General features: G+C 29.8%; 1 protein-coding gene across 2 annotated transcripts in view; it reads right to left on the bottom strand.

The window, feature by feature from the left end:
* The window catches only part of LOC108559377 (homeotic protein antennapedia-like), a 62,457-nt gene that overhangs the window by 31,429 nt on the left and 18,683 nt on the right, over positions 1-12,345 (bottom strand). The window contains exon 1 of one of the 2 annotated variants that reach the window (XM_017916636.1): positions 4,831-5,456. The exons of the other annotated variant lie outside the window; for it this stretch is intronic. The gene's annotated coding sequence lies outside the window, so the exon portion shown is untranslated. Of the gene's footprint in view, positions 1-4,830; positions 5,457-12,345 lie in introns of those variants that run through there. 2 annotated transcript variants of the gene reach the window in all.

Raw genomic sequence — 12,345 nt, 5'->3', positions numbered from 1 at the left:
AACGAACTGTTTGAAACCGGACTAATCGAGGACTTTAAAACTTTATAAAACTACATAATAAAGTGAATCCGGACTGATTGAAGCCGCACTGTGCGAAATATTGCTATATAAATATATAATTATCAAATAATTAATTTGTAAAATAAATAATGCAAATGTTTGTAATTGTTTCAATATTCATTGAAAAATTATGAAGGTTCTTGTAATTACATTATAAAAAGTTTATTTCAATCAATTCCAAGGAAATATCGTATTTGATCAATTAAATTAACTTTCGAATCATTTCTCACTTTTAATTATTTACTATAAAACAAAATGATTAATATTTATAATAAACAAATATCACAATTGTGAAAAACAACAAAATACAAGAAAATTGTAAACTTTTTCTTTTGATTTGAACTTATTCTTTTTGTCCACAATAACAAAAACAATAGGAAATTGATTGGAATATTCAATAATTTATGATAATTTAATAGTATTGTTCAATTTTCTTTAGATAATAAGTAAATTTAATAATTAGTATTAAAATATTACAAAAAACGTGTCAATTTTATCCATGTTTTAATATAAAGGAATCAAATTGAAAGAAGAAATGATTTTGTTATATAACTTAAAAATTTAGATGCTTTTTTTTTCCTGTAATAGCTTCTTGAAAAGTATTAACACTTGAGGCTTTTGGAATGTGTTTTCTTTTCTTTTTTCTTCTTGTTGATATCAATACACAGAAGTGGTCGTAAGAATGAATATACAAAGAGATGCCTCCTCGGTGTCTAGACTTCTGGATCGGAGAAGGTATTTCGCTCGCCGCGTGCGCAAACTCGGTGTTCGTTATAAACGGAATCCGGGGCGAATTCCGGAAACTGCGTGCATTAATCGCGACAAGATCGGACGGCCCCCGTTTACATTCAGTCCAATTGCTAAGGAACGCGGACATTTCCGGTCGCAATTAATCCCCTGATCATTACATATGCATTTCAATCTGAATGCAAATGATCCACACAACAAAAATTATATATCTCTTTAGATTTGTATAATTAATAATAAATAGTTTATTTTAATAATTATAGAGGATGTAATAGATCTATTTGCTAATTTATTATTAAAACGTAATTCATATTAGATTATTGAAAAATTCCACAAAAAAATACTTCGAATTTATTGTAGAATTGATTAGTAGTTAATTGGTAAATCATTATTTGAAATTTTCCTAATTTTTCACAATTAATAATTTATTAAATTATTTCAGATAAATTCCATAGTAATTTAATACACAATAGTAATTCAAGCAATGTTAAAATGAAGTTTAACATGTATTAAATTGTATAATTAACTAAGCCAAATGCATCTATCTTTCGATAAAAAAAAATGCGGCTCCTAACTCTGACTGTTGTGGGTATATTGAAAAATTCATTTCACTTGTAAAAAATAACGATTGTAATGAAGTGCGGCTCTCTAGACATTTTTTCATTGGAAATTGGCTCTTTGCTTCATAAAGATTGCCGACCCTAAACTAAACAATAAATTATATTGTTTTTTCAACTTTTTAAAATTACATAAGAAACATTTGTCATTTCACTAGTAATGCTAACATGCGGCTCTCTAAACTATTCATAACAGGAAATTGGCTCTTTGCTTCATAAAGATTGCCGACCCCTAAACTAAACAATAAATCAAGAAACATTTGTTATTTCATTAGTAAACAAATAGCGATTGTAATGCTACATGCGGCTCTCTAAACTTATCATAGCAAGAAATTGGCTCTTTGCTCCATAAAAGTTGCCGACCCCTAAATTCAGCTATAAATTTCGTTATTTGTTACAACTATTGTAATGCGGCTCTCTAACCAATTTTTTAACAGGCAAGTGGCTCTTTGCCCCATAAATGTTGCCGACCCCTTAACTAAGCAATAATTTACGATATTTATTTCAACTATTTATAATTACATAAGACACATATATTGTTTTACAATAATTACACATAACAACACTTGTTGTTAAAGACTATCAAAACACATTGTTGAAGAAGCTTATTATACAAATCAAATCCTGAAATCCCTCCTTTTGTTCTTCTCGTTTCTTCAACGTTCTTCTCATTCTTTACCGTTCTTCGTCTCCTTTCGTTATTTTTTTTCTCTTGTTCTTCTTTGGGGGGCCACACACACAAATTATAGATAAAAATGAAACGGACTCATGTCGAAATCATGATTTATCTCTCGCCGATCAGGACCCGAAAAAGGAACACGAGAAGAACGGGAATCCAAGTATAAAGAATGAAGAGAGAGAGAACGGACGAATGAAAAAAACTTTCTATAATAATCCGTACCCAATAATTTTCTCAATCACGATTCGTTTATTTTTTGTATGTTGACTCTCTATTTCCCAGAGGTTTTGTTCTTCGAAACCAATTTAAGAACATCATAATTTTTTTGATGGAAATATATTTTTGTGACCTTTATTTATAAAAAACTTGATTAAAACATTTATTTTTCAGATATTTTTATCAATGAAAATTTTAGTTTTACGTTTATTTATTTATAAAATCAGTATTGTTTTTGTAAGTCAAGTTCTTGATTGTTTTCTTTTCAATGAAAATTTTGTTTAATGTTTATTTATTTGTAAAACGACTACTATTTTTATTTGAAAAACTTGATTGAAAGATTTGTTTTTTTCTTATATTTTTATGAATGAAAATTTTAGCTTTACGTTGATTTAATTGTAAAATTAATAAAGAATATTTGTAAATTATAGTTAATTTATTAGTAAAATTTTTCTATGTAAATTTATTGTTATAATAAATGTAAAAATAATAATTATTATTTATTTTCTGATAAATTTTAAAAACTTAAGTAAGCTATAAGATAATAAGATTACTTAAGTAAAATTTGTTAAGTACTATTTTACAAATTTTTACATATTTGATTTGATTCTTAATTAAAAAAAAACAATTGTTTTAAATAAAATTAATAAATGATGCAAAATTCGATATTTTTCTAATTAATTTTTTAGTAATTGTGTAAAATTATCATACATAAATAAGCAGCGTAAATAAATAAGAAAACTGAAGTATTTTGAAATATTGTTTTAACATGGTTGTAGTAAAGAATATGTAAAGAGAATCCATCGGATCGGCGCTTTCAAAGGAGGAACGATCCTGGCGATAAATCTTTGACGGCGTCGATTCCGATCAGATCAGGAAGAAATCGACGCCAACGTGTAATTTATTTATTCAAAAAAAAAAAATATAAAAAAATAATAATAAGAAGAAAGAAGCGGATTTAAATATTCAAATACGGAGGACTAGTGAATTTTTCTACAAGACACAAAAAAAATAAGCACTACACGTGCGCAGCGAAGGTGTTTCAAAAGAGGTTTATTTGGTAATCGCCTTTCAAAAAAATAAGAAGAAGACGTAATATACGTAGTTAGGAAACTTTAGGTGGGCTGTGTAACCTAAAAAAAAATAACTGAAACGCGATGATGTCTATCGATTCGAAATTGCCGTAACCGCTTTGATCTGATTGTCGTGGCAATAAACATACGGTGTTTCGATAAAGAAAAAAAAAATAATAATGGTAGTATTAGGAAAAGAGAAGTTGGACAATGCTTTATGATCCAGTTAATAACGAAGCCGAATTCAGCAGTTTCTAAATAATGTTTTAATTAAACGGTATTCACTCGAGTGTAAATAAATCAATAAAGTACGTTAATAGGTTTAGTTGATTTATTTCTTCTTCCATTGAGTAACCTTAATAAAAAAAAATGTAATTACTTCATTTATTTATCTAAAAAAAAATATGTAATTATTGTTCTTTTTTTTAAATAATTGATCAATTTTTTTATAACAAAAATTTCGTTTAAAATGTGTATTATAATTTTTTAAAACTTGGAGATTTACTAAAGTTTTAACATTTATCATTTCTTTACAACTTTTTCAATGAAAATAAAGTTTTATGAAAAAGATTTGTTAATTACTACATTTATATAAATGTTACTAATGTTTCTGTATTTAATATAATTATTTGATTACGCATTAATTTTTGAAATTATTTTACACAAATTTTGAAAATATTAATAAATATTTAATTAACTGTTAAAATGTAGAATATATTAAGTGAAATATATTAGATAAATTACACGAAATATTTACTTTTTTTTATATTTAACAAAATTACAATTTTTCCTTCCTTTAAAGTTTTCAATAAGGAATATTTCTTATGGTTTTACAGTTTTTAAGAAAACGATTGAATAATATTTTTTTTGTAATAAAAAGTTTGAAATATTCTTTCATTTTTAGATTAGAAAATAATAGAACTTTTTTATATTTTTTCTTTATTAATTTCAAACAAAAATGAATGAATTCAATTACAAATTTTTATTTTATACGAAATATTGGTATATAGGTGTAAAATATTAACAATTTATGTGTTTTAAAGTAATTGTAATTTATGAATATTAGTGTTTGTTTTATAAAACAAATTTTTGTAAAAATGATTGTTTAATTAATTTAGAGATTTTTTAAAGTTTTAATTATTAATATTTTACTATTGTTAAATGAGTAAAAAAATGTGCTTTATGTAAACAACAAATTTTACTTTACTATAAGTGATATAGATATATTTGTTAAATAAATTATGAAATTTGTTTCGTTAATTTTTATAATTTGTAAATAATTGAGTTGTAGATTTAATTTAACCATATAACTTTTCTTATTAATTTTATCAAAATGTTGTATAAAATCCATTAGGTAATGTTGTTTATTTTGATTCGAGTTCGAGAAGTAAACAGATGAAGAAGAGAGTAGGAAAAAAAAAACAGTTTCAATACGAACCGCATATCACGTTAGAGAATCCATGTAATCCAATTGCGCTTTTTTTTATGTCACTGTTCGTAATCACAATTATTTTCGTTTGTTTGTTATTTCTGCAGGTATTTTCCCCGAATTTTATAGTCGGATCAATCAATTAAGCGTGTCGTCATCATGATCGTCCCAGGAAACTGGTTTTCGGCGTTGCGTAAGTGAGACGCATCCCTTTCGCCAAACACGTAATGTATGCACAGAATGGTCTCCACATTAGACCGTGTCGATTTGAATTAGATGCTCCCTATTTATTTGTCCGCTGCATGGTGTAACGTATCAATTAAGGGATGAAGTCCGAACATTTACCTTCTCCTTAAGGGAATTCCCATGATGCGAAGGCGGCGGTGTAATCAGACGCGACATCAAGGAAAAATAAAATTGAAAAAAATAAATTATATATTTTTTTGTGTGTTTATATGTATATAGATCACAGTCTTTGCTTGGGACACTTCTTAGAGACTAGTATTATCCGCACTCCAGAATTCTGGACACTCCGCGAACCTCGTGGTACCGCGGTGACTGATGTGTCGTTCCCTCGACAGTCGGTTTGCACTGCGAGCTGAAAGCGGATTGGTGGACCAGGCTTGTAATAGCACTGGCAAGCTGTCAGCGTTTCAAACATCACTACTAGTGTATAGCGAGCGCACGCACACCTCCTCACTTCGGTCCTATCCCCGTCTCCCTCGCACCCATCGCCGCCACGCTACGTCCGTCTCTTTCCGACTCGCACTGGGAACCCCCCATTTTCAAAACTACTCACAATTGTGTCCTTCTCTACCCTCGTTTTCCCGTCACGCCGGCTGCCCTAAAAGCCCATAACCCACCGTTCCACCTCTCCTCGTCCATCACCGGAAACCATCATCCCTTAGAATCCGAAACTTTTCTTCATCTTCGTATTTTCTTTTTTTTTTCTTCTTCGCGCCACCAATTAAGATCAATCCGCCAAAATGGCGTCCTCATCCTGTATAACACACGGTAATATCCCAGACGAAGAGATATGGACTCAATTAATAATTTCTTCCTTTTGTTCGCCGCAGGGGCGGACAACCAATCCGACCCACATAATCGCCCTTTCGGCTATCCCACAGACAACTCACTCATTTATATCCACCAGAAAAGCATTTTTTTCTCTTTCTTTCTCTTCTCCGACAGCCCCCAAACGCTCAGACACAAAAAATATATATATATAAAATGAAGGACGTAATCTAGGTATCAACTAGAGAGAAGAAAAAAACGATGTCTTCATTATGCGGGATGGCTCGAATTAATCAACATAACTGATCCTAACCGATTACTGCACATCAATTAAGAGAATACCATAAAAATTACATTCCTAAACCAATTAATCAATTTCAACGCTTAAATTTGTATCTTAATTTCAACAGAAATTACAAAGCTTATTACAACACAAATACCAAAGTTATTTTACTATAAACTTCATATAATTTTGTAAATTTCTTTAAAAAATAAGGAAATAATAAACTATGAAATGCTAAAATCCAATTTCATTTATTACCAGAAATATATTGGTATATTTTTCAAAAACTTACAATAAAATTCCAAAATTTTCTATTAAAATTGATATTTTTCATACCTCTACTTAATAAAAAAAAATGAAACTTTACGATATATATCAAAATACATTTATATATATTTATTTATGAAAAATTATTGATAAAAAATTTAATTCTCTTTGATATTTTAATAGAATTTAAAACTTTTAGATTTCTTCATTACACCAAGTAAATAAAACTTTATGTAATGTAAATATATACAAAAATCATCATCATAATTTGTATAGTAGAACAAATATTGTATTACAATCAAACATGTTAAAACAAAATTTGAAATTTAATTAATAAATAAATTTCTGTTTTCTAAATATATCTAATAATTTCATAATTTTTTGGAAAATATACTGTTAGATGTTTAGCTTTTGAGATGTTTTTGAAATACACAAGCAATGTTTAACTGAATCATTTTGTTAAAAAAAAGTAAATGAAATAAAAATTGAAATATTTTATGCTTGAAATTTGCAAATAAAGAAATAGTATAAAATTTGTGTTAATGTGATAATTTTGGTGGATATCAGTGATATCAATTGTAGCTTAATTTAACACTGTAAATTAATTGCAAACCAGATATGAATTGTGAATAAGACCTAACCGAATTACCGGTTGTTCCGACCGGGTCCGAAGTGTAATTGCATTAAAATGATCTATTATGCAAAGCGGACGAATCGCAGTCAATTAAACTTCGATATTTCAACACGACCCAAACAAAGTGCGAACCATTCGCACCGAAAATCCGATGTTTACGAAACGATTTACTATTATATAATTTACAAAAAAAGAGTACAGATTATGCACGCGCAATTAATATCACTTATTTGGTTACGACGTGCCAAAGAAAATAAGAAAATATATGGGAATTTTCGAACAACAAATAGTACAAATATGGGACAATGTGAGATGTAGAAAAAAAAATGTATGTGTGTGGGGTGAAAACCCTTGTAGGTTGCACCCTTAGGGTAGAATCTAGTATATAGAGAATAAGTGTGTGTAAGAGAAAGAGAGAGAAGAAATGTCAGTTGTGAATTTTTTTTTGGGGGTTGATCGGTCTCTTTCTGGCGAATCCATCCGTCTTTCTTGCACCCCATGAGTAATATTGGTGTCGGCCGTTTTACGGTCGGCCATTTAAAACAGTAATGAATCTATTATGTTCTAACTTCCCTGCAGATAAACGATCTTTTAGGAAGGATGGTGGTGGTAGAGAAGGTACGGTAGTAGAGGATATCTTGTCCGGAGCGATAAAATTTCGACTTCCGACATGTTGTAGTTGTTTCTGTGACTGCTGCACCTTTCTCCGATCTTCGATTATACAAGGATAATGGTCTTTGTTAACAAGCAAGGACGATTCTTCATATTTCCTTTACTAAACTTATATATATGTATTTTTTTTTTGGTATTGTTGTTCCTTTCTCGTGTTCAAATTTCGTGATGATTTATTCGGTCGCAACGCGGAGAGCTCTAATTGTGTACAAATTTCCGAAACCGCAGGTAAAAGATGCATCCCATTGATTTACGGCATCGGAGAGTCGTAGAACGGGGGGCGAGCTTCGACCTTATATATTGATTAGCATTCCGTCTGTTGTTTTCCTTCTTTTTCCACGCAAGCTCAGAACCAACAAAAAAACCAAAAAAAAAAGAAAGAAGAAGTAGACAGAGCTGAAGAAATTAATACGTGCACAGCCTTATGTCTGGGCGCGATTTATCAAGGTGGATGCGAGATGAAGATGATGGAGGATCAAGGGAAAGAAAAAATGAAGCACACGAAAACCTAAGTTTATAATTAAGATGTCGGAGTTTTGGAGTGGATGAAGAGAGAACGTTCTTAATATCCGTGAAACGTTTCTGAAAGTTTGAACGACAAAAAAAAAATAAATAAATTGTATCATGATGCATAAGCATACAAATGTTTTGTATGTGGATATGTATTATATACTTTGGTATTGCGATTGTGAGTGTGGTGTATATGACGTGGGGAGAAGCAGAACGAGTAGACTGTAGAGGGGTTGTTATTCAAATGATATTCAAATTCTGGCCTGCAATGAATAGGGGTGGTTCGGCTCGGCACATAGCTTGAATTGCCGCTGTCCAATGCCGAAACGTTATGGAATTCTCTTGCCGGAACGGAATTAGAATTTGTATGCGATCGATTTTGTTGCTAATTTCGGTGCCGAAATACTTTTCTCTGTTTGCTTTCGACAATAATATATATATTTATTTTTTTTGTTTGGTTGCGTTTGGGGGGAATCCCACAGCCTTCGTCGACGAAACGAATCCGGGCTTCACTCTAGACTGAGCAATTTTTACCGGGGCTGATAAATGGCCGCTGCCGATGACACCGATGAAATACGCCGGTTTCGGGGTTGGGTTTTGACTGAGAGATTTCAATTAAAACCCATGTATGTGGAATAATCCGCAGCCCAAGGCGCTCCATTGCACTTGATTTATACAGGGTGTCCTCCATTCGATACAGAAGGAGAAGAAATATCAGAGATAAACGAATAAACGCAGAGCAAACAAAATATTAATTATTTTTTCCGATCAAACTGCACTTATATGTCGTGACATTATGGTAATACGTGAAATCCAATTGCCGCTGTTTGCCAATGGTAATTTCGCTTCCCGTTTCAAATATATATATATATATGTACATACACATGTGTCATAGGTCATAATATTATAATTTAATTACGCAAGCCAACACAAACAACTCCATACACAAGTTCAATTCGCATAATTAATACTATTTTTCATTCACTTTCTAATCGATAAAATTTATTTATATCCTCACTTGAAGTTGCTTGTCAAATCGCAAGTACCTTCAAGTGAGGCATGTAATACCTACATTCAAACTAAATCATAATTTGAGTACTAACTACAAGTTAAAAAATTATTTCACAATTAAAAATAATTGTCAAGTTACAAGTATTTGTACATGTACTAACTTATATAATGGAATAACATTGATTCATGTTTCAATCTTTGATTTACGTTATATAAGTTGAGATATATTTTTTTGCAAGTATTTGTCCAAGTAGAACATGTAACTTATATCTACATTCTTCATTTACATCTGAATTAAACTTATCCGTATTTAAACAATAAGTTAAATATGTATTCTTAACTTAAAGATATTTGTCAAGTTACATGTATTTGCACATGTACTCATTTTTACAAAATTAATATGGAATAAAATTGATTTATGTTTATTTTAATTTACATTGTATAAGATGAAGTATTTTTTTTATATTTATTTTATTTCTCATTTACACTTACTTGCCAATTTGCAAGTATTAGTCCAAGTAAAACATATATCTACATTTCTACATTCTTCATTTACAACTGAATTAAACGTATTTGTATTTAAACAATAAGTTAAATATTTATCCTTAACTTATAGATATTTGTCAAGTTACAAGTATTTATGCATATGAGACATAATACAAAATTTAATATAATCATATTATTATTACCTTTTGTTATAATTTTGTAAATCCAATTAATTACTTAATATACTTGTCAAGTAACAAGTGCATGTATTTGAGAAATATGCAATATAACTACAAATTAATGTAATTTATTAAATAATTTTAGCTCCGTTATGTTTGTACTATTTAATGTATAAGTTGTATATGTTGAAATATTGTTTTTTTTCTTGTATCTTGTATATAATAAAAATAAATTAAACATTTACGTTACAATTTTGATAAAACAAAACTAAAATTTATGATAATTTATAGTCACAATTTGTAGTACATTTGACATATCAAATTAATTGTAATTTATTTTGCAAAAATCAACGTAAACAACTCAATACGCATGTAATACGTACAATTAATAATATTTCTTAGTAATGTTTTCATCTACAATTCAACTGTACGACAGCAAAAAACAAAGTAGATTTATTAGAATTTTATTACATAAGTAAACCTCATATTTTCTTATAATTTTGTAAATAATTTATATGTATTGAAACTATTTATATTGTAGATAAGATAATTATTTTCTTGTATGGTTTTACGAAATTTCAATTTATTTATTAATTTTCCTTGTGTTTTTTTTTAATTTGCATGTGATGTTTTCTATAGAAATTATTATCTTTTTAATTGAGATGTTAAAACCAGTGTATTCAGCTCATAACGTAAATTCAATGCTCATATATCAATTGTTTAATTAGTTTGCAGTTATTTCAGGGATTATTTACATGCCCATCACATTCATGTATTATAGATTATAACAATTTAATTAAATAGATTTGAATATAGTTATTTCAGGTCACATTTCTCATTTCAATCCAATTTACACCTTTTTATATTGTTATTATTCATAATACTAAAATAAAAAATATAAATAATTGAGTAGTTTTAAATAATAGAGATTTCAAAGTTTAAATTTAGAAAATTTCTTAAAAAATGACTATTTTACAAATATTTTTTTGTTTTCAAAAAATCAAATTATTCCAATTCCAAATATTTTATTAAAGTTTAAGAAAATTTGTATTTATTTACTTCATATTAATTGAATATGTAATGAATAGAAAAAATGTATTTTGTAATTTTTTTTGTGGTCGTTGATCAATATGAAATGAAAACTATCTAACAGAAAATGGAATCTGTAACGTACGTCGGCATGAAATAGCAAATTGTCGGTGGTATTTATGTAATGTGTTAATCAATAGGGAGTTGAAACGGCGAAACATAATGAAATGGAACGCGCATCACACGCACATTATTTAATGAATGTAGTACGGAAATTAAAACAACGTCAATGCAGCGTGCCATGAGTCTCTGCGATTTATGTATTTCACTGATAAAATGCAATTCAAAAACAAAACAACAACAACAACAAAAAAGCGAACTTACACAGAACGTTTTTTTTTTTGGTTCAAATTGTATAACGCGCCATCATTCCTCGAATCGCACTAATCACAAAACAGATGGATACAAAAGCTTTCCGATTGGTTACGAACAAAAAAAAATTGCTACAGTTATTACACAATAACCAATTATTATGTAATATAAAAATTATATATAAATATTGTTATGTAATTAAATAATAATGAGGTTGGCTATAACTAGTCATTTGGGTATAGTTGATATTAAGATTAAAGTAAATGTTTTACGAGTTGTAGCTATTATGTAATGAAATAATACTGTGATTAGAGTTGGCTGTAAATGGTTCAGTTTTTGTAATTATGTAAATGTTTAATGAATTTTTTGTGTTAGGGCCATAAACTTCTGATTTAAGTGTTATGTTGGCTGTAAAATATTCATTTGGATGTAGTTGATAGGCGATGTAATCGAAAGCCTAGTTGTGTATTCATGCCTGGTCGCTATATCAAGGGATGAGAGATACTTAATCTGGAGAAGCGCGAAGGGTGGAAAGGAACGTAAAAGTTTCATATTGAGATGATGTCGAGCGGTGGTGCTTGCTGTAGGATTAGCTCGTTCGCAGTTGTTGCGAAGCTGGGACCTTCGAAATAAGGGCCTGATAATGTAGTGTTTCTGCTTTGGCAGTTTTGTTTTCTGAAGCGTGCGGTAATTGTGCAAATGCGAGGAGAGCCCCCGCACGCACAGATCCAATGTGGTGTGTTTTGGTGTGTGTATGTATGTACGTACGTACGTGTGAATTCATGTGTGTGTGTGAGTTGATGTGGATGCGAGCGAGAGTCTAGTAGTTCCAATGCTGAGGATGTGATAAACGACCTGTTTTTCTTGGTATCTCCTAATGGCCTCGTCATCATATCAAACCCACACCCCCTCGCACTATGCTCCCCGGAAAAACAGGGAGAGAGCAAAGGAAATAACTGGAGCTTTGTTTGTTACCTATTTTTGTTGCATTGGGGGGTGGACTCTATTTCTCTTTTGTTTTGCTTTTCTTCGTTAGTTTTTTTTTTGTTGGTACGCGTCGAGGGGGG

Source organism: Nicrophorus vespilloides, unplaced genomic scaffold, assembly GCF_001412225.1.
Source record: "Nicrophorus vespilloides isolate i.1.1-1 unplaced genomic scaffold, Nicve_v1.0, whole genome shotgun sequence".
NCBI classification, from domain to species: domain Eukaryota; kingdom Metazoa; phylum Arthropoda; class Insecta; order Coleoptera; family Silphidae; genus Nicrophorus; species Nicrophorus vespilloides.
This window is presented reverse-complemented; position numbering and strand designations above follow the sequence as displayed.